This window comes from Pongo pygmaeus, chromosome 2, assembly GCF_028885625.2.
Source record: "Pongo pygmaeus isolate AG05252 chromosome 2, NHGRI_mPonPyg2-v2.0_pri, whole genome shotgun sequence".
NCBI classification, from domain to species: Eukaryota; Metazoa; Chordata; class Mammalia; order Primates; family Hominidae; genus Pongo; species Pongo pygmaeus.
Window position 1 is genome coordinate 40,186,009 of NC_085930.1, and position 18,801 is coordinate 40,204,809.

At 35.8% G+C, this 18,801-nt stretch overlaps 1 protein-coding gene across 24 annotated transcripts in view; it reads left to right on the forward strand.

Annotated features, from left to right (window-relative positions):
• The window catches only part of BBX (BBX high mobility group box domain containing), a 280,307-nt gene that overhangs the window by 2,954 nt on the left and 258,552 nt on the right, over positions 1-18,801 (forward strand). For all 24 annotated transcript variants that reach the window (XM_054482850.2, XM_054482851.2, XM_054482868.2 and 21 more), the window contains exon 2: positions 435-506. The gene's annotated coding sequence lies outside the window, so the exon portion shown is untranslated. The remainder of the gene's footprint in view (positions 1-434; positions 507-18,801) is intronic.

The following is an 18,801-nucleotide window of genomic DNA, read 5'->3' on the forward strand; positions in this document are numbered from 1 at the left end:
TCCTGCCGTCTCCTGGGCAAGGCGAGGCTCGGGCTGCCTATCGATCCCTATGATTTGGTTACTGGTGTATTTGTCCTGGGGGCGGTGATCACTTGTGCAAGTTGATGAATGATCGCGGTGTGGGTTTTGCGTTTGCAGAATGGATCAACTTTCTGCTTTGTACATATGGGGAGTAGGAAGCGAGGGCGCTGGAGATACCCTAGAATGCCAGTTGAGTTGCCCCCCAGCCTTTGCCCTTTCAATACGGGGAGCTTCTTTGCCTTCTGTTCCCACAGTTCTCCAGTGTGGGGGGGTGGTAGAGAAAGGGGAGGGGTTAGTGGGAGCTGGACTCCTGGGTTTTGGTACCCTTTCTTCATAGATGTTACAGGACTTGGGACTGTACTATTGTAAAGCCCTACCATACTGATGATGTACCTTTATTTGATACTTTATAGGTCACTATCATATGACAAAGGCTTTGCTGCAGTTCATCTTCCTCCCTGTGTACTTTCCATTTGCCTTCCTGGGTAAGTATGCAAACTGTTCATACAGGGAAGCAGGATGACAATTAGTAATGACATAAGGGTCTTTATTGTTCACATAGGAAGATGCTTTATTGGGGTTACAGCACCCCAGAAACCTTGTCTCACTGAGTTTCCCACAGCATAAGTCAGTTTATGATTCTTAGTGTTTAGAATTCAGCTGTGGGTTATTATTAAGATAGTAAATGTTCATTTTGTGTTTATCTACAAGTAATTGTCGTTTCAAAACTTATTCTCAAATAGGCATTTTAATTTATAATGAAATTTTACATAGCATTGAAGGTCTAGTAAATTTAATGCTAGACAATACTATAGGAAGAGTGCAGTGTATGAGTGGAGAGAATTATTAAAAACCCAAGGAAGCATTGTGCAGAAGGCCTCTCTAATTATAGTGACTGACATTTGCTTACTCTCTCTCAAGTTCTCTTTCTTGAGTAACCTGTGGTGTTTGTAACAGTTACTTTTGGGGTGGGGAAAGGTGGAGTTGGCAGTGTAGTAAATCTAGCGTTTAGTGCACTAGTTTGATTCAAAATTGATCATAATTTCTTTTAAAACTTACATGTTTGGAGAAATTAGGAACAATTCGGTAGCCTGTAAATTTAATAAACAATGACTGAGATCTGTCGTTAAGTGCCTTTTTCAGATATATGACTCCCAAGTGGAAAAATCTGCAAAATATATGTGGGACAGTAAGTGTGTGGAAAATTTGTGAGAGGTAACAGTGTGGGTAAGAACTGAGGGTTTACAGAGCATTTGAAAGCAGCACAGTGAGCCTAATCTGCAGAAAACCACCTTCTAAGTTTGCCCGTCCATTGTAAAGGAACACCTCAGCTACTCTGAGTTGTTGATGTTTGGAAAGTAGTACTAAATTGTGTAAATCAGCTGTAGTGCTTTGTAATATTACCATAGTGAATTTAGAGATTGTATTTTGTGAATGAAAATGAACTTGAACTTACTTTTCTGTGAAAGAAAATTTAGAGACCTCATCTATGGTGTTTCCTGGATTGCTGACATAATGTGTACATTAACAAAATTATTGTCTTTGTATTAAGAATATAAAACTGTTGTCTTAGTGTTGAGTTAGAGGACTAGACCTTTCTGGTAGTGTCCATTTGGTAACAAAATACACTTTTGTATTATTGAAGTCTTTAGATAATCTATGTAAGTTTTGTACTGAACATTTAGACAATCTAGAGAACTTTAGATAATCTGCATATGTTTTGCATCAAACTTTTTTATGGAGTACAAATATTGCATTACTACTGATAATTAGGTGGTTTGTTCAATAAGAGAGCTCAGAATACATCACATACATAGCAGGCCAATCGGAGTGGTCAAAATGAGAAGGTTCTATAAGATGAATTTAGTGCACACTAAAATACATGGATTTCATTGTCTTTGAGTTTTTTTAAAGCTTGTTTGAAAAGTTTCATTTTTGGCAAGAGTATTCAAAATGCATTCCTGATTACTAAAGAACACCACATTTATACTGTTAGGCACATTATTTTGTTCATTGCAACAAACTTTTAATATTCCTTTCCCATGGAAATGTATTTGACCAATTCAGAAATTAATATGAGAGGTTAGTAATGTTGAGAATAAAAGTCTGATAAGTGCTTGTATTTCTTTGAGATATCAAATGACTGCTTCATTAAAACAATATTTTCAAGAACAGTCTTGGACTTTGAAGTCAGTGAAGTAGTTCTGATAGCGTAAATCTTGTAATAGTGATCTAAAAAAAGTCATTTTGACAATGAATTACCAGTTATTGGCATCTAAAATGTATCTGTTAGATTTGAGGCTTACTTATCAAAATAAGAATTTAAAGAAGTCTTTGCTTCTCCATTTCCAAGTGTTTCCAAACTTCCCATTTTATTATTCTGCATGTCTCTGTTAGGTTCTGAAACTGAAGCCCTAATTTGCATTTCACATTTAATGCTAGCTATTGAAAAGGTGGCTCATCTATATTGTTTCCTAGTGTTACCTCTTTGGAGGTACTGTGGCAGTTTTAGGAAAAATCTTTCTCTAGAGACGTGGATGTTTTTTAAAATTTGCAATTTTTGAAACATTAAGAAAATGTATCTTGATCTTTGTATCCATTTTTTTGTTCAAGGTATATGAGTTTTTGAGATAGCTGTGCTTTTAACATATTTTGAAAATGGTATATATAGCACCTTTGACCTTATAGATCTGATTTTTATACTTAATCCATTAAAACAGATTCATGTAGATATTGAATTTAGAACATATCTTTGAATGAAAATGAGGATGCACATATGATTACGATTGGCCTGTGCCATAAGTAACTACATAGTTGATAAGTTTTCTGTATGTTGTAAAAATAAATAGGTCTGAAGATGTTGTGCAACTCATGAAAATCTAACTCAGTAGCTAAAGTATTTATAAAGCCATACTTTTCAGTAAAATCACAGGCAATTTTTAATTATTAGTCATTAGTCAGCCTACTAACAGTGTATGTTTTCTTACATTTCATAAAGAACATGGGTAAAAGCAAGGGGTATATTTTTAAGTAGATCTTGTCATGAATTTCAATTACTTTTATATTAGAAATCTTTAATAGAAATGATAAAGGCTTCACAGCTCTATACTACTAAAAAAAAGAACTTTTTGAAAACAGTTCCATTACAGATGTGCCTTTTTGCGTACTACAGGAAGTCCCTGAAGTTATTATTAGTGTCTTAAAAAAGTATATAAAATGTTGACAATTGTTACATCAAATGCTCCAAATTACTAAATATAGGCATTAATTTTAACATATTACATTACCACCAACGTGGCATACCTGTGCTTTAAGATTTAACTTTAAGCAGGTGCTTAACTTAAGAGGAAGATGGTTTTCTTGAACTTGTACCTTGAAGTCCATCTCACTGTTTTAACATTTCACCACTGAGGGTACCTTTTGAAATGGGCCTGAGTGGTATCTCTCCTGTATTTTTTGTCAGATTCCTTCTTGTCACTATGAAATGAAAACAAACTCAACTTTACTAAAGACATTGTAATCTTACTGCTTTGTTTTTATCATGTGTCCCAGAGAAATCAGATGCAGGCAGTCCTCAGTACACTGAGCAACACTGCTATGAAGGGAATAGGTAAAGAGAAAGACTGAGACTGAATGGAGGCTCTTCCAGCTTGAAGATTCTGTGACTGTCATTCAGTCACTGGGTGTTGTACTACCTCAAGGGTAGTCATCACATACTGTGTCTAATTGTCGATATTTCTGTATTTTAAGTCATACCTGTGGAAAGCACTTTTTGATTACAACTTCGCTCAATGTTCATATGTGATATTATCCTTTAGAAGACAGTTATATTTCCTTGAAATGCCAGTACATTATTTTAAAACTGTACAGATATACCCAGAAAATCCTCATGTATTAGTGGGGATTGTTTTCATTTTTTTTTCCTTTCAAGGAAACAGGTAAGAATTGAAATAAGTGCCAATTATGTGAGAGAATGCAAAAGAAGCAAGCCAGTAAAGAATTTCATCTAAAAGTATATATAAATAGAAGATGAGAGAATGAAAGACTTAAAAGATTAAATATAGACCATGAAGCATTGATATTACCAAATGTACCAAAATGTAAACTTAATAAGTTAAAATATGTAAGTTCGAGAATCTAGGTAGTGAAATGACTTCAGATAATGAGAAGGTTTGTATAAAATGCAAAGTAACAGGCTAGGTTTGGTGGCTTACACCTGTAATCCCAGCACTTTGGGAGGCGGAGGCAAGTGGATCACCTGAGGTCAGAAGTTTGAGACCAGCCTGGCCAACGTGTTGAAACCTTGTCTTTACTAAAAATACAAAAATTAGTCAGGTGTATTGGTGGACACCTGTAATCCCAGCTACTTGGGAGGCTGAGGCAGGAGAATCCCTTGAACCTGGAGGTTTCAATCAGCTGAGATTGTGCCACAGCACTCCAGCCTGGGCGACAGAGCAAGACTCTGTCTCCAAAACAAAAAACAAAATGAAACAGAAAAACACAAAGTAACAATGAGAATGAATTGGATTTTATGAAATCTTAAAAAATTAAAAATATTTTAAAATGTTGATTAAATAATTAAACCAGTGGTTAAACATGGCCCTCGGATGAAAAGTTCAGGGAATAAAACAAACTCCTGGAACGGAATAACTGAACTCCTAAAAGGAACATACAAGGTTGCATTTTTTGTAATAGGAATAATTAAATAAAAGGCCAATAACCTACTTTAGAGGAGAAATAAGAATGGGGTAAAAATTATTCAAAACAGCTGTATTTCTCAAATACTTTTGACTGAGGTATATTATAAAAAATACCTTTAACATCCCAATCCACATAAAAGAACTGAAACAAGTTTCCTGAAACAGGACAAAGTGCAGTGCCCTCTGATATTTTCTATTCCTAACTAATCTTTATAAATCCAATCTGTTTCAAGCCATTTTATTAAACAAAAAATACTAGGTATTATCTACCAAATTGATTTCATGACTTATAGTTTGAAAAACACTGGCCTAGAGTGCCTGCTTGCCTTCTTAGAAATAGAGGTCTCTAGGCCTCATCCTTTAATATTCTCATTCAGTGTTTCCGGGGTGGGGCCATGGAATTTAGATTTTAGCACATATAGCAGGTGATTCTAAAGCAAGTAGGAGGTCCTCCAACTGACTTTGAGAAACCTCGATACAAAGGACAGATGGCCTAAGATTGGATGGGAGTCATGTTCTGAATGTGGGGCTGAAGTTCATTGACTTTATGAGGTGTCCTGCGTCTTCACCATTCTTTGGCTGTATTTCAGTCAGCATGTTTGCAATACTGAGGAAGGTCCTCATCACCCTCTGTAGGTGCTCCTGTAGTAGAAGGTGTAGTACAAGGAACAGAGGCCGTACCACCGAAGAGCTCTAGGTTCCACTCCTGCTGCCTCTATTGCTTATTAGTTGCGGGACTGTGAGCATGTTACCTCACATCCCTTAAACTTTCATTCTCATATGTGCACAGTGGGTATGGTAATATTTACCATGCAATAATATGGGGATTACACAAGACAGTAATGAATGTAGGACCCTTATTCACCGTTAGCGCTCAATATATAGTCTCTGTTTTTGTAATTACATCTCATCTCACCCTATCCTCCACTGTTTGAAATTTCTGAAAGCCTTTTAGTTTTTTTTTTCTCTAAAGTGATTCTCACCTCTAGTTGTCATGAAACATTGGTATGTTTTTAACTAGACATGAGGTGCTGGACAAGTAATTTGTTAGGCAAGGAAATAGTAAGAGTAACCAGAAGGAGAAAAGCCAAGTACAGCTGAGGCACGCCACAGTAAAGTACAGTGCTCCTTCAGGTTTGGGGAATGATTTTCCCACCTCTTTAAAAAAGTAGAATATGGGATGAGCGAACAGCTCTTTTCATATTTCAAGGTAGTTCTCCCTTGTCAGCACAGGGCATTCTCTGTGGTGACTTATAGATATTAGAATGTCTTGGAGTATCAGTTCTCAAACTTTCTTCCGTCAAGACACGTGTGTAATCCCAGCCCTTTGGGAGGCTGAGGAAGGAGGATTGCTTGAGCTTAGGAGTTTAAGACTAGCCCAGGCAACATAGTGAGACCTTGCCTGTACTAAAAATAAAAACAAATTAGCTGGGGGTGGTGGTGTGTGCCTGTAGTCCCAGCTACTGGGAGGCTGAGGCAGGAGGATCACTTGAGCCCTCACGGTTGAGGCTGCAGTGAGCCGTGATCGTGCCACTGCACTCCAGCCTGGGTGAAAGAGCAAGGTCCTGTCTCAAAAAAAACCAAAACAAAAACACGTGACCAATGTTTACATATGGGACATTATGATTTCCCCTGGTTAACAGACAGATAAATTATGCTGTGAGTTTTATGGGTAGTTCACAGTGTGATAAAGCCACTCCTTTTTTTAAAAAAGTCGAGAAAGGCGTATCAAATTGCAAGCGAGAATGGTGTTATAATGAAAACTTTGAATATACTTAAGATACACATGGAAAATTGTAAATTGTGGTACTTTAATTGTTCTAATTGGGGCGCTCCTCATAAACAATTAAAACCCATCCTTGTGTCAAGGCATGGAGATTGAGAAGTGTTATATATGTAGTGCTTAATAAATTACATTGCACAAAATAGGCACTTGAAAAGAGGGGCAAGCTAAGGAGAAGATAAATGGGGAATACATTAAATCCCTGAAATCTCAAAACAATGTGAAAACCAAAAGCTGGGGAAATGTACAGAAAATACAGAAGACTACAGGTATCAGGGTTTTCAAACGGTAGTGTCGTACTCAAATCACATTGACACAAAAATTTAAGTAGTCTCAACAATCATTAAATTTATTTGAATAAATCAAAATTAAGTGACTTTGGCATTTCCTAATTTTTAAGGTTATATTTGCCAGGAACATCTTCCCACTTTGCTAAATTTTAATTTGCCATACATTTTTTATCTCCGGTAAATTAATAAGCTCTATATATTGTGAAAACGCCTTTGTACTTTGATGTAGTAGTATTGGAAATAGATTCACAATCTTTTATCTAAAAAGCTCTGAAAAACTAGAAGTTTTTTTTTTCCTTCAGAAGTGTGGCATCAAAACTCATTTGGTAGCAAAACCTAACCCATACTGTCATGGGATTGTTTAAAGTGGTTTTCAAGCCTGCTTAGAATATTCACATATTTTGCTGGAAATAACAATATTGATTAATTGTGAGGTATTATCCTAGATCTAGCTAGGAATGTTATGTAATATGTGCTATAAGTACCATTTTGCCTTTTTAAACCCCACAAAAATCTGAATCCTGAAGCATATCAGGACCTAAGGGTTTTAAATAAGGGATTGTGATCCTATTGCATTAACTTCCTTGGTTGGTAGAGTGAAATTCTCTGATATTCCTAACCACTTAACCCAATGAAAAATTATTTTGCTAACTTTGATCACTGATCATTGAACAATTTAAGTTCCTTGCCAGCTAACAAATGATGAAAGATTTTTTAACATTATATATTACCTCAATCAAACTGTCTGCTGAAACCCTGTGGCTCCAAATGTACAGGTGTAAGGCATAAGGATATAAAGTCAGGTAAGCAAAATGGTAGTCATTGACATCATTTGTACCATCTAAGTTGAGCCAAGTTAAAGGCTTCTGGGTAAGGAAAGCTTAGACCCAGGCAGAACCTGGTTAGTTCACATTTCATTGAACCTCTTATATTCCATTTTGACGTGATGATTCCTTTGTTGTTGTTTTTAGTTTTATTAAACAGACACACACTAAAATCTGCATAACATTTGAAACCTGTACCATGTTGAATAATGTTTCTTATGTAATGTTGAACAAAATTCAGGCTACTTTCATTAATGGTTTATTGTTATTAGAGGTTATATTTCCTTTATTATACTGCTACCTGCACATTTTTTTCCCCTCTATCAGGAAAATAAAAATAGAAAGTGTTTTCTGTAATTTAGTCTGTTCTCAGGTGAGAATGTTTTCAGGTTATATTGTTTTATAGAGGTTCTAGATACCTTTATTTTCAATAATTAATTATGAAATGTTCAGATCTTGCCTTTTAATTTCCTATAAAACTACTTTAGAAAAATGAAAAATATGTCATAGGGAAGAGTCTGTATGGCAATCTAGGAATAAAGTAATAGCTTTATCTGATTTGTTATGGTAAGACTTAAGTCAGTCTTCATTTGATATAGACTGGAACTGTTAATGCTAAGGAATTGTTTATTGATAGGACTTTCATTATTTATTTACATGACTATATTCTTTGGTGTAGAAAAGCCACAGATTAAGTAATTCACAGGGAGTCTTATTAGCAATGCTGATTCTTTTAATACTGAAAATGCTGACTTGTTTTTCAGCTTTTGGTGCACCTCTCAAAACTCACCCAAGTGTAGAATTCTCATGGACTGCAGAGGGAATGTGGTGGAGCATGGAACAAAATGAGAAAATAATTCTTTACATCCAGCTGTCAGACTTTGATTATCTTTTGAGTTACTGAAATTATCATTTTCTTTCTTCCCTCCTAGGGTTTCCCTTCCTTCCTTTCCCTCCCTCCTTCTCTTCTTCTTCCTCTCTCTCATCTCTTTTTTTCTCTCCCAGTCTATTATATTTGGTAATATGCATCTGTGATACTGCATAAAAATATTTTAGAATGGGAATAGGGAGTTGAGCTTTCCTTTTTTAAAACAGCTTTGTTTGAGTTTAAAGATCAGTTTGTAGTTTTTGAGTCCTTTTGGTATTTATCACTGCCTATATAAAAAAATTGTTGATAATGAGCTTGAGACTTATACACATCCCTACATATGAAAGTGTCAGTTAGGAAGGGATTATAAGGAACCTTTAGCAGGGCTCTGTGAAATAAAGGCACCTGTTGTTTTTATGAAATAATGGAAATAAACTCCTTATCCAAACATTTTCAGTTTCAGGTTGATAGAATGACTACACAGTTTCATTTAAACTTCAGGAAAGTTGAATGCAGTTTTTAGAAGTTTCCCAAAGAGTATTTTACACTAGGAGGAAGGGAGAAAGATAATCTGGACTAAGGGCTGCCTTATGAGGCCAAGTTTTGTTTTTATTACTTTATTTTCCACAACAACTTTCTGATGATAAATACTCGATTTTAATGACAAGGAAACTAAATCTCAGGTTGAATAACTTGTCTGAGGTCGCACAGCTGGTAAGTGATCATGCCAGGCTTAGACTGCCTGTCTGCAGTGCCACAATCTCCTGAGGCTTTTTCTCTATTTACCTGCCATTAGGGCCACATTCCAAAAAGTTAAAAATGAAAGGTTTGCGACAACTTTTAGCTAAGAATTCTCCCCAATTTTTTTTTTCTCCTAGAAGAGAAGTCTTCATTTTCAAGTAATAAGGTTGAAATTCTGTACTTTATCACTTGTAAGGAAAGTTACGTGAAAAAGTCTCTGACCTGGGGCTTGTAAATTTTCATCTGTAAGATCATTGTCAAAGACTAAGCCTTTGTTTATAAACTTAGTATATAATTGATGTTTAGTCAGCTTTCTTTCTAGTTGGTATATCTAGTATAGAAATGTCTATGGCAGCTGTTATTTTTAATATTTATTAATTCCTCTGGTATATCAGTAGAAATTATTTGTTCTTTCATGAGAAGTTGAGTTTTCCTAGCTGAATATTCTATATCGTTTGTGCTCTGGTCCTTTTTTTTTTGAGGCAGAGTCTCACTGCCGCCTAGGCTGGAGTGCAGTGGCACAATCTCTGCTCACTGCAACCTCTGCCTTCTGGGTTCAAGCAATTCTTGTGCCTCAGCATCCCCAAGTAGCTGGGATTACAGGTGCGGGTCATCACGCCCGTCTACTTTTTGTATTAATATTTTTAGGAGAGACAAAGTTTTGCCATGTTGGCCAGGCAGGTCTTCAACTCGTGGCCTCAAGTGATCCACCTGCCTCAGCCTCCCAAAGTGCTGGGATTATAGGCATGAGCCATTACATCCAGCCTGTACTGTGTACTTTTAAATACTTAATCAGTGAATATATTTTACTAAAGGAATTAACAGTATAACATGCATAATGTTATAAAATGTTTACTTCTGACATTTGCTTTGAAAGGCAGTTTCATATTAGTGGAAAAATTAATAACCAGATTCATGGCCTTCACTTCAGAGTGCCTGATCAAACATGAATCAGATATAGGGTCAGTTAGCAGTTCTAATTCATCAGTTTAGGAAGTGATTTAAGTGTGCTTTTAATTTTACCTAAGGAACTTATTTCTGCTGTGCTAAGTGGAAGAGATTTCATAAATTACACTTTTGTATATGAGTAGCCAAACATTTCGAAAATACAGCATAACATGTTGCTTTTTGGTACTAAGATCCCTATTCATCTGAAGTTAAAATCTTTTATCTTTGCAAATTCAGCAAAGTCAGAGCCTAATTCAGATGTGGAAGATTAAAAGTTTGTCTTTTTTTTTAACTGGCTTTTCTTTTTCCCTGATCCATGAAACATGGAAATAGGGTATCTGTCTATTTTAGCAAAGTAGCTTTGTGGATGATGGTCTTACTAAGAGTGTACTCTTCTTGCATTGTTTTAGCTGAACAATGGTTTTCCGAAGGTGCTGGTCTTTTGTTTGTTGTGTTTCATTCCCCCTCCCCAAAAAACACCATTCACATTGGTTGGTAAACTGAAATAAGTTTAAACTTTATGTCATTTGACACCTTTCTTTCTGCTTGTTTTCTTGGGTGATATTCGAAGAACTTTTTCCAAAATAAATAATTAGGTTAAGTGTTGGTGAGGCTAGGGTAGCAGAAACTATACCAGTTTTTTCAACATTCATCGATTGAGTGCCTACAGAATGTTGGTGCTTGACCTAGACTTTGGAGATATAAAGATGAATATGGAACAACCCTTGTCCTCAAAGCAAACATGTTCTACTGGCTGGAAAAGGCTAGTCAATGTAAATATCTATCATATAAATTAATCTGTGCTAATTGTTTTAATAGATATGGTATGAAATAATGCTGAGTAAATATCTGAAAAACTGGCCAGTTCCAGCATAGGAGGTAGACCTTGAAATATGGGACAAGTTTCTTACTGTGGCCCTGTGTTTGCCCATTAAGTTTGTAGAACTAATTAGGCCTAAGCATTATGGTGAATTTTTAAAAAATCAGACTTCTAACAATAATTTCACTTTTGTTTAAATAGTAGTTCATCCTTTTGGCTTCTGGTATTTTAAAAGGCCACTGACATTTTTTGGATAAAGATTTAAACTTATATTAAAATTATATTTCAGTCAAGTGTTTTGGACTTCCATTTTATTTATTGCTATTAACGTCACCATATGTAAAGACAACATGATTGATTGAACCAAAGAGAATTGTTCAGCTATATAACATCTGAAAGAGCATTCTACATATACCAAATAATGTTAAAAGTGCACTTAATAGATAGTAAGTTTGACCTAGATGTACAGGGGTCCAAATATATGCCAATAAAAATATTACAAACTACTGTAGCTGATACTTTTAGTTAAATAAATTATACTAATTGGGAGTATATTAATAAGAGTTCAGCCCAATATGGGATTCCAAAAAGGGGAAAATGTGTTTTCCTATCTTGAGGACTAATAGATTACAAATTATGCTCAAAGCTTCCATCAAGCAGTTTTTAGGTTTTCCAGGATGTCTTCAACCTGTGCTTACAGTTGTGTTTTCTCTCGTGGTTTAGTAAGCCATGGCCTGGAGAACACCCGTGAGTTTGGTCAGTCTTCTCTTTTATGCATAGTGATCTAGGTCTGGTCTTTCATTCATGACTTTTGTGTTTGTTATACCTCAGAATGTATGTGTTTTCACGCAGTTTTATTTGTGGCCCTTATTTGACTGGTCACTTCTGGACATCAGCCCAGTTTAAGTTATAACTTTGTTTCTGAAATATTGTGCTCAGTGTTCCAGATGCCAGTGTACTTTAATAATAAATACATTCATATGTGAAATCATAAAGAAGAAGCTGACCTGGGAAGAATTTGTTCAAAGCTCACATCAGTAATAACCCCAATGTTTACATTAAAGCAGCAAAGAGAAACAGAGACACATGGAATAGTAACTGTGAGTCTTTCTTCCATTCTTTGTCTTGGGGCTGTTTGACATCATGGAAGCACAACCATTTGGATCTTGTTATGTACCAGTCTTCATGGTAATAAGAACTTCTTTTTAAGTTTTGTATGTGGACATGCATTCTTATCTCATTGGGTGCAATACATGCTTAGACCCAGAGAACATGTTCAGATTGTCATAAGACTAGGGTTTTTTTTATGTTAATAATTTTCTACAGATAATCTCTGCATGAGTGATGTAAATTCGTACAAGTTTTTTTGTAGTTTTCTGAAAAGTCTTGAGGAATGGGATCACACATGAGCACAGAGTTATACATTTGAGGACCTGGTCTCACGTGTATGGTGATATGTTTACTGCATAAGGAACTGTGATCATGAATCAGTTGTTGTTTCTTTTTCTTTAATTTTTAAAAAATATGACCTTATATGGTCATTTCTGATCTATGTATTTCAAAAACAGCTAGATGCCTTTTAAGTCTAGTATATCCTTAAGGATTAGGATGAGCCATACTTTTCTTCATTAAATAGATATTTTTCTGAAAAGTTTTGACTTAGTTTTTCAAATAGAACTATATATATATTTTTGATACACTATAATTTCAGAATGCCTCATATTTATTTTTAATTGATCTTCAATTAGCAGTGGCTGTTGGTTTTACAGATGGAAGCTTTAATATTCCCAGGTCTCTATATTAACTAATCAATGGTCTATAAAGTATACATAAGGGAGCTTTGAAAAGGATCACAGGAACACAATACTAATCATTGTGTGAAGAGGAATCATTTTTTTTTTTTAATTTTTTTTATTTTTTAGGCAAGGTCTTACTCTGTTGCCCCAGCTAGAGTGCAGTGGTGTAATCATAGCTCAGTGTATCCTCAAACTCCTGGGCTCAAGTGATCCTCTCGCCTTAGCTTCCAAGCTGGGACCACAGGAACATGCCACCACACCCGGCCAATTTTTATTATTTATTATTTTTTAGTAGAGATGGGGTCTCACCATGTTGCTCAGGCTGGTCTTCAACTCCTGGGCTCAAGTGATCCTCCTTCCTCGGCCTCTCAGAGTGCTGAGATTACAGGTGTGAGGCACTGCACCTGTCCAGAACAATGTTTAGTAAAGCAATAATGTTTCTTTATCATAATAATGTCCTTTATCATAACTGTTTGGTAATTCTGGGTTCAATATATTGAATTATCTTTATTTTTTGCAACATATAATTATTGAGGACCCATAATGTATAAAGCTGGGTTAGGGATTCTGGAGCTTGCAGAATAAAAAGGCAGCAGCTCTGGTCTCAGGATATTTCTAGTATAGTAGTGACATACATATACCAAATGTGAAATAGAAAGTAAACACACCATAATATCCATGAGTTGCAGGGATGGTGAGTATAGCGTGATGGGTGATTAGGGAGGGAAAATTGGGATGGAATTGAACTTCGAGCTTTGGTTGTATAGCTAGATGTCTAGGAATCCTCGCAAAATGCTTACTTAATCTATCAGAGAGAAAGTGGACCCAGTGGAGGGCCCAGGCTAACCCCACCTGGGCCAAACAACTCACCCCAAATGTGTGATTATCCAAGTCAATGACCTTCCAGACTTTTAAAATGCTGTTCCCCTCAGTATAAGAATTTGAGCATGTGTTCCTTGATATGTATACATTTCTTTATAAATTATATATACTAGGCTATTAATATAGTATGTATATATCAAAATATAAATAGCTTAGAAATTGAAAAAGATAAATTGAATATAAATAAAAATTTAATATTTTCCTGTCACTCACTCCAAGTGGACTATCCTGTTCATGTTTTTGGTGTTCGAGAATCTCACTTTGGAGACCACTGGTCATTACTGAGCAGTGTCACGCAAAGTTTAGGTAAGTTTCATGAGACCTGGGACTTTGTTTTGTTCACTGCTTTATCTCTAGCACCTAGGACATGGTAAAAGCTCAACAGATACTATTAAATGAGTATGTAGAATTAGGCTGGTTGATAGGGATGAGAACAGTCTAGCTCAGAATGTGGATCTCGTAAGAACTGGGACAATTTTTGTTCACGGTTTTATCTCCTATGCCTGTAAAAGTACCTGCCAAATAGTAGGGATTCAGGATATATTAGTTGGACAGTGTTTATGTAGTTCAGCATGAGGGATCTGGCAGAGGCCATAGATTTATAGACATGAAAAGTTAAGTTCTAGAAGCTCCCCTAAAGCAGTACAGCATATAGAGATAGGCTAACTATGGGTATGCAGAAAGATACATCCCATGGGGGTCAAAGTGTTAGCAAGAACGTTTCTGAGGAATGCCTTTGGTGACCTCATATCTTAAAGCAAAAATTGTGACCATCTTAAGCAGTAAGATCTGGGTCTTATCTTTGTATCCCGAGTCCTAGGATGCAGTATGGTAGGTGTTTAATAAATTTTTTGTTGAATCGAATTACTCTGTTTTATATTAATACTATGTGCTGGGTATAGGAGGCCCTGAGCCTGCTGGAGTGGATCAGCATCAAGATCAGAGGCCTGTAAATGAATTCTGCTTCGAATGAAGCAAAGCCAGTGATTCTGGAATTATGGCATATGTAGATAATGATTTTAAGCCCTGGCAGTGTTGCCTATATAGAGGTACCCTAGTGACCAAAACTGCCAAATCACATTATGTGTTTATTTATTTAAAGGTTGCTATTAACGTACTTTTATTAACATATTACCCGTCAAGAATGTGGAGTTTATGATTGAATTATTTCATATATGCTGCTATCCTGTTCCTTCTTCCCTCATCACTAAAGTTGGGATATGTCCTGGATCACCCCAACCTATACTATTATAATTAGTACTGAATTTATTTATAAATACATAAAACAAGGTAGTTTATGTATTCACTCCTCTTTTTGGAGTTTTTTTTACTGAGACTTCCTTTTTAAAATGATGGTTAAAAATTCTTATTTTATGGTCATAAAATAAATCTGTCATGCATATACTTGAGCATCATCAGAGTTGGGGAGAACAAACATTTCCTCCCTGAGAAGCATCTTTCTCCTTTAGTGGCTGGCCACATGAAAGCATGCCTCGTTGGCTCTCTTATACTTGTTATTGCAACTTAGACTTTACACTGTGATTTCACTGACGTTGCTTTGTTTGCTCTGTATAACCATGCTCTTAGGTAGGTGTCATTATTCCCATTTTACAGATGAAGGAACAGGCTCAAAGTTGTTAAGTGTCTTGACCTAGGATATTGAGTTTGCAGTGGCTCCCCTGCGACCAGCACTCATATATTCTGGCCATTCGTCTAGAGAGCAGTGCAAAATTAATCTTTTTGAGCTAAAATTTGTTTTTTCTTGTACTTAATTTCAACCTGATAAGTTATTATAAATATTTGGAGTAGCAGTGGTGAAGAAAATCCGATGTTAATTTTGTTCATGCCCTGTGGGCTACAAAATATCAGTTAAGGCCCATTTAGGGCCTTAAATTTTGGGTGTACTTAAATTTATTTGTGCATTTAAATAAGTGTACTAAAATTATGTAGAAAGACTGTCCATTTGACTTTTTTCACAACTTGTGATGGCAAATTAAATGTATAGGGACCACATACTGACAAACAATGAACTTTTAGGTGTATGTTGGGATTTGTAAGTGAGATTTGGATTATATTTAGATTATGTTAATCCCCCTCCATGAGACATATTTCTGAAGTTACAATGAAAATTAATTAGAAAATATGATTTGATATTCAGATACCTGAGCTACTCCCATTTCTGTAACATGTTCATATTGTAACTTGATATTAACTGATGTTTTTAAAGAAGTATAAGCAAGTTCTATAATTTTTTTTTTTTTAAGAGATGGAGTCTGGTTCTGTTACCCAGGCTGGAGTGCATCGGTGTGATTATAGCTCACCACAGCCTCAAACTCCTGGGCTCAAGTGATCCTCCTGCCTCAGCCTCCCAAGCAGTTGGGCTACAGATGTTTGTCACCACGACTGGATAGTTTTTCTTTTTAAACTTAAAATGCTTTTTAGTTTGGCACTCCGTAGAAAAGGAGGTTCCAGAGGCCAATAAGAGAACCTCTGCCAACTATGAAAGAGAAGATATTTCTATCTACAAGTTATTTCAGGATCAATTATTCAATTAATATTTTATGTAATAGAAAGGTTTTATTTGTTAGGACTGTATCTTAAAGTTCCCCAAGAGTAAAAAGGTCTAGTCATTATTATACTGTGGGAGAATGATAGAAGATTGATTACGTTAGAACTCCAGAACTTCTTTTATTTAAAAGATTTAAGGTTTGACACAAAAGCGGTTTATTTTAGAATGTTTATTTCTATAGATTCTCATTACTTCAACTCAATTTTCATAATTTGTATTTGAGTATACTAACTTTGGAACATAGTGTAATATTAATGGCTACAGAAGAGGTTTGTTGAAGAATTGTAATTTGAAAGAACAGCATATGTTTATTGAAGAGAGCATATAGAGATGGAAGTGGTTAGAAACTATGAACTTTCTTTAGTTTGGCTTTTCATGTAAAGTGGAATATGAAAACAAAAGTCCTAAAGACAGTTCAGCAGAGTTCCTCTTCACCCTGTTTTTAAGCAGTGATGTAAACCATGAATTTATTGTTCCCACCCTCTTTTATACCATGCAACAACCTGTGAAGTAGGAACTATTATCTCCACTTTGGATGAGGTACTGAGTCTCAGAGGCTCAGCAACTTGCCCAAGGTCATTATTCTGGTAAATGGTGTTGCTGGCATTCCATCCCAGTTCATTCTGTCTACTGGAGGCCATACTTATAATCACTTACTCCCCTATCGTGCCTCCTAGGCTTCCCACGTGGCATTCATACCACTCCACAGTGCATGGACCAGTCTAGGTTCCCACTGAATTTCTTATGCCTGTGGCATAAGGCATGGCTTTCCAGCCCAGGGTAAAAGAGCTTTTTCTCTATTTGTGTTTCTGCATTGTTAAGCCTGTTGTCATTCACACAGTTGCTCCTCAGTAGCTTATTTCTTGACTCATTCTAAACACATGGTAAACTTCTAAAGTTAAAAAAAGTTAGTGTTATATTGAGATGAAGTATCTGTGATTAAAAAAATGAACATCATGTCACGATATAAAAAAGAAAATAGGTTTGGATTCAGATAACTTAAATCCAAAGAGAATTATATTTTAGCTTTAAAAGGGATTCCACAGATGATCTTGGAGCATTATAATCTATCATTATAAATTTGAAGAAAGGAAGGCCTAGATTAAGGAACTAGGACCCAGGCCATTTGAGTGGCAGAGCTGGAACTGAGATATAAGACTTCTGGCTTGGTGTTTTGCTGTAGAAATCTGTTTAGCTCCAAAATGATGTAAAAAAACATTTTTAGCCAATTGACGACACCATCTTCACAGCAGGAATAGGTGAACAATTTGTTGTTATTGTTTATAAATGGTTAAAAAATTAAACCAAAATATTATGTATTGTTAGAACGAAACTATAGGTAATACATTATACATGTCAACTTTGAAGTTATGTTACTAGTTCTACTTTATTTAGTGGTACAACATGATTTTAGTAGTTAACAGATAATAAACTGTACGTGCCTTCAGTTTAGCTCCCTGTGTCCTGTGAAAACAGAGCAAGAATTTGCAAAACAATAACACATTGTTAAATGGCATACCAGTTTATCAAATGCCCTAAGTTTATTACAGTCTGATTTTAGGAAAAACCATTCCAGCTTCACAACAGCTCATCCTAATCTTAAGCAAAAGAGTCTTTAAAAGCCATTTCAAGGCTGTTAGATTTTGTTCTGTCCATGAAAGCATAAACTGCTCATAGCTGTTGATCAGCAGAAAAGAAGTTTGTAAAGCCATAGCAGATTTAGTTGTGAAAGAGTCATTTAACTGATTTGTGTACTGTGACGCCTCATGGTGGCTGTATTAAGAAACTACTGTAGTGAAATATTGCGACCACATACCTTGCGACTGAAATATTGCGACGGAATCCATTCACATGTATGCAGACTAAACATTAGTAAGTTAAAATTCCAAATAATATTTTTAAGGTTAGTATATTTGTAAGTTTTATTTGGGAGAAAATATCTTTTGTCATGCAGTTCAGGGAGGAAACTTGATATGCCTTATCAGAGTTCTGCTCCTGGGAGTTCACCTGGGAAATGACCATCATTCAGCCCTGAACTTCCAGAAAATACTAGCCAGGTAATCTGGGCAGCTGCAACTCTATTCTGCTCCTTTGTGTAAATGAGAAAAAAGTTACCCCTTTTTGTGATACTTTATTTCTAAGTGTTGGAAAATTGTCATGATAGATTGATTTTGTTAGAACACAACACTTTACTGCATTTTGAAATGTCATCACAGAGATACAGATCTATGCTTGCTGATGTGAATGGCATCTCTTAGGGTTCTACAACATAGCATGACTTCCACAGATGTATACAGAGACCCTGCAGGCAGTTATATTCTAGGAAATCATGTCTTTAGACATGAGATATTAAAACATCACATCTGGGAACCTGTACATATTATATATTTATTGATTGTAAAATGCTAGTTATTTGTAAAATCGTTACTTTAAAAGTTATAAATATAATAGAAGCCTGGCACAGTGGCTCACACCTATAATCCCAGCACTTTGGGAAGGTCAGGGTGGGTGGATCACTTGAGGCCAGGAGTTCAAGACCAGCCTGGCCAACATAGCGAA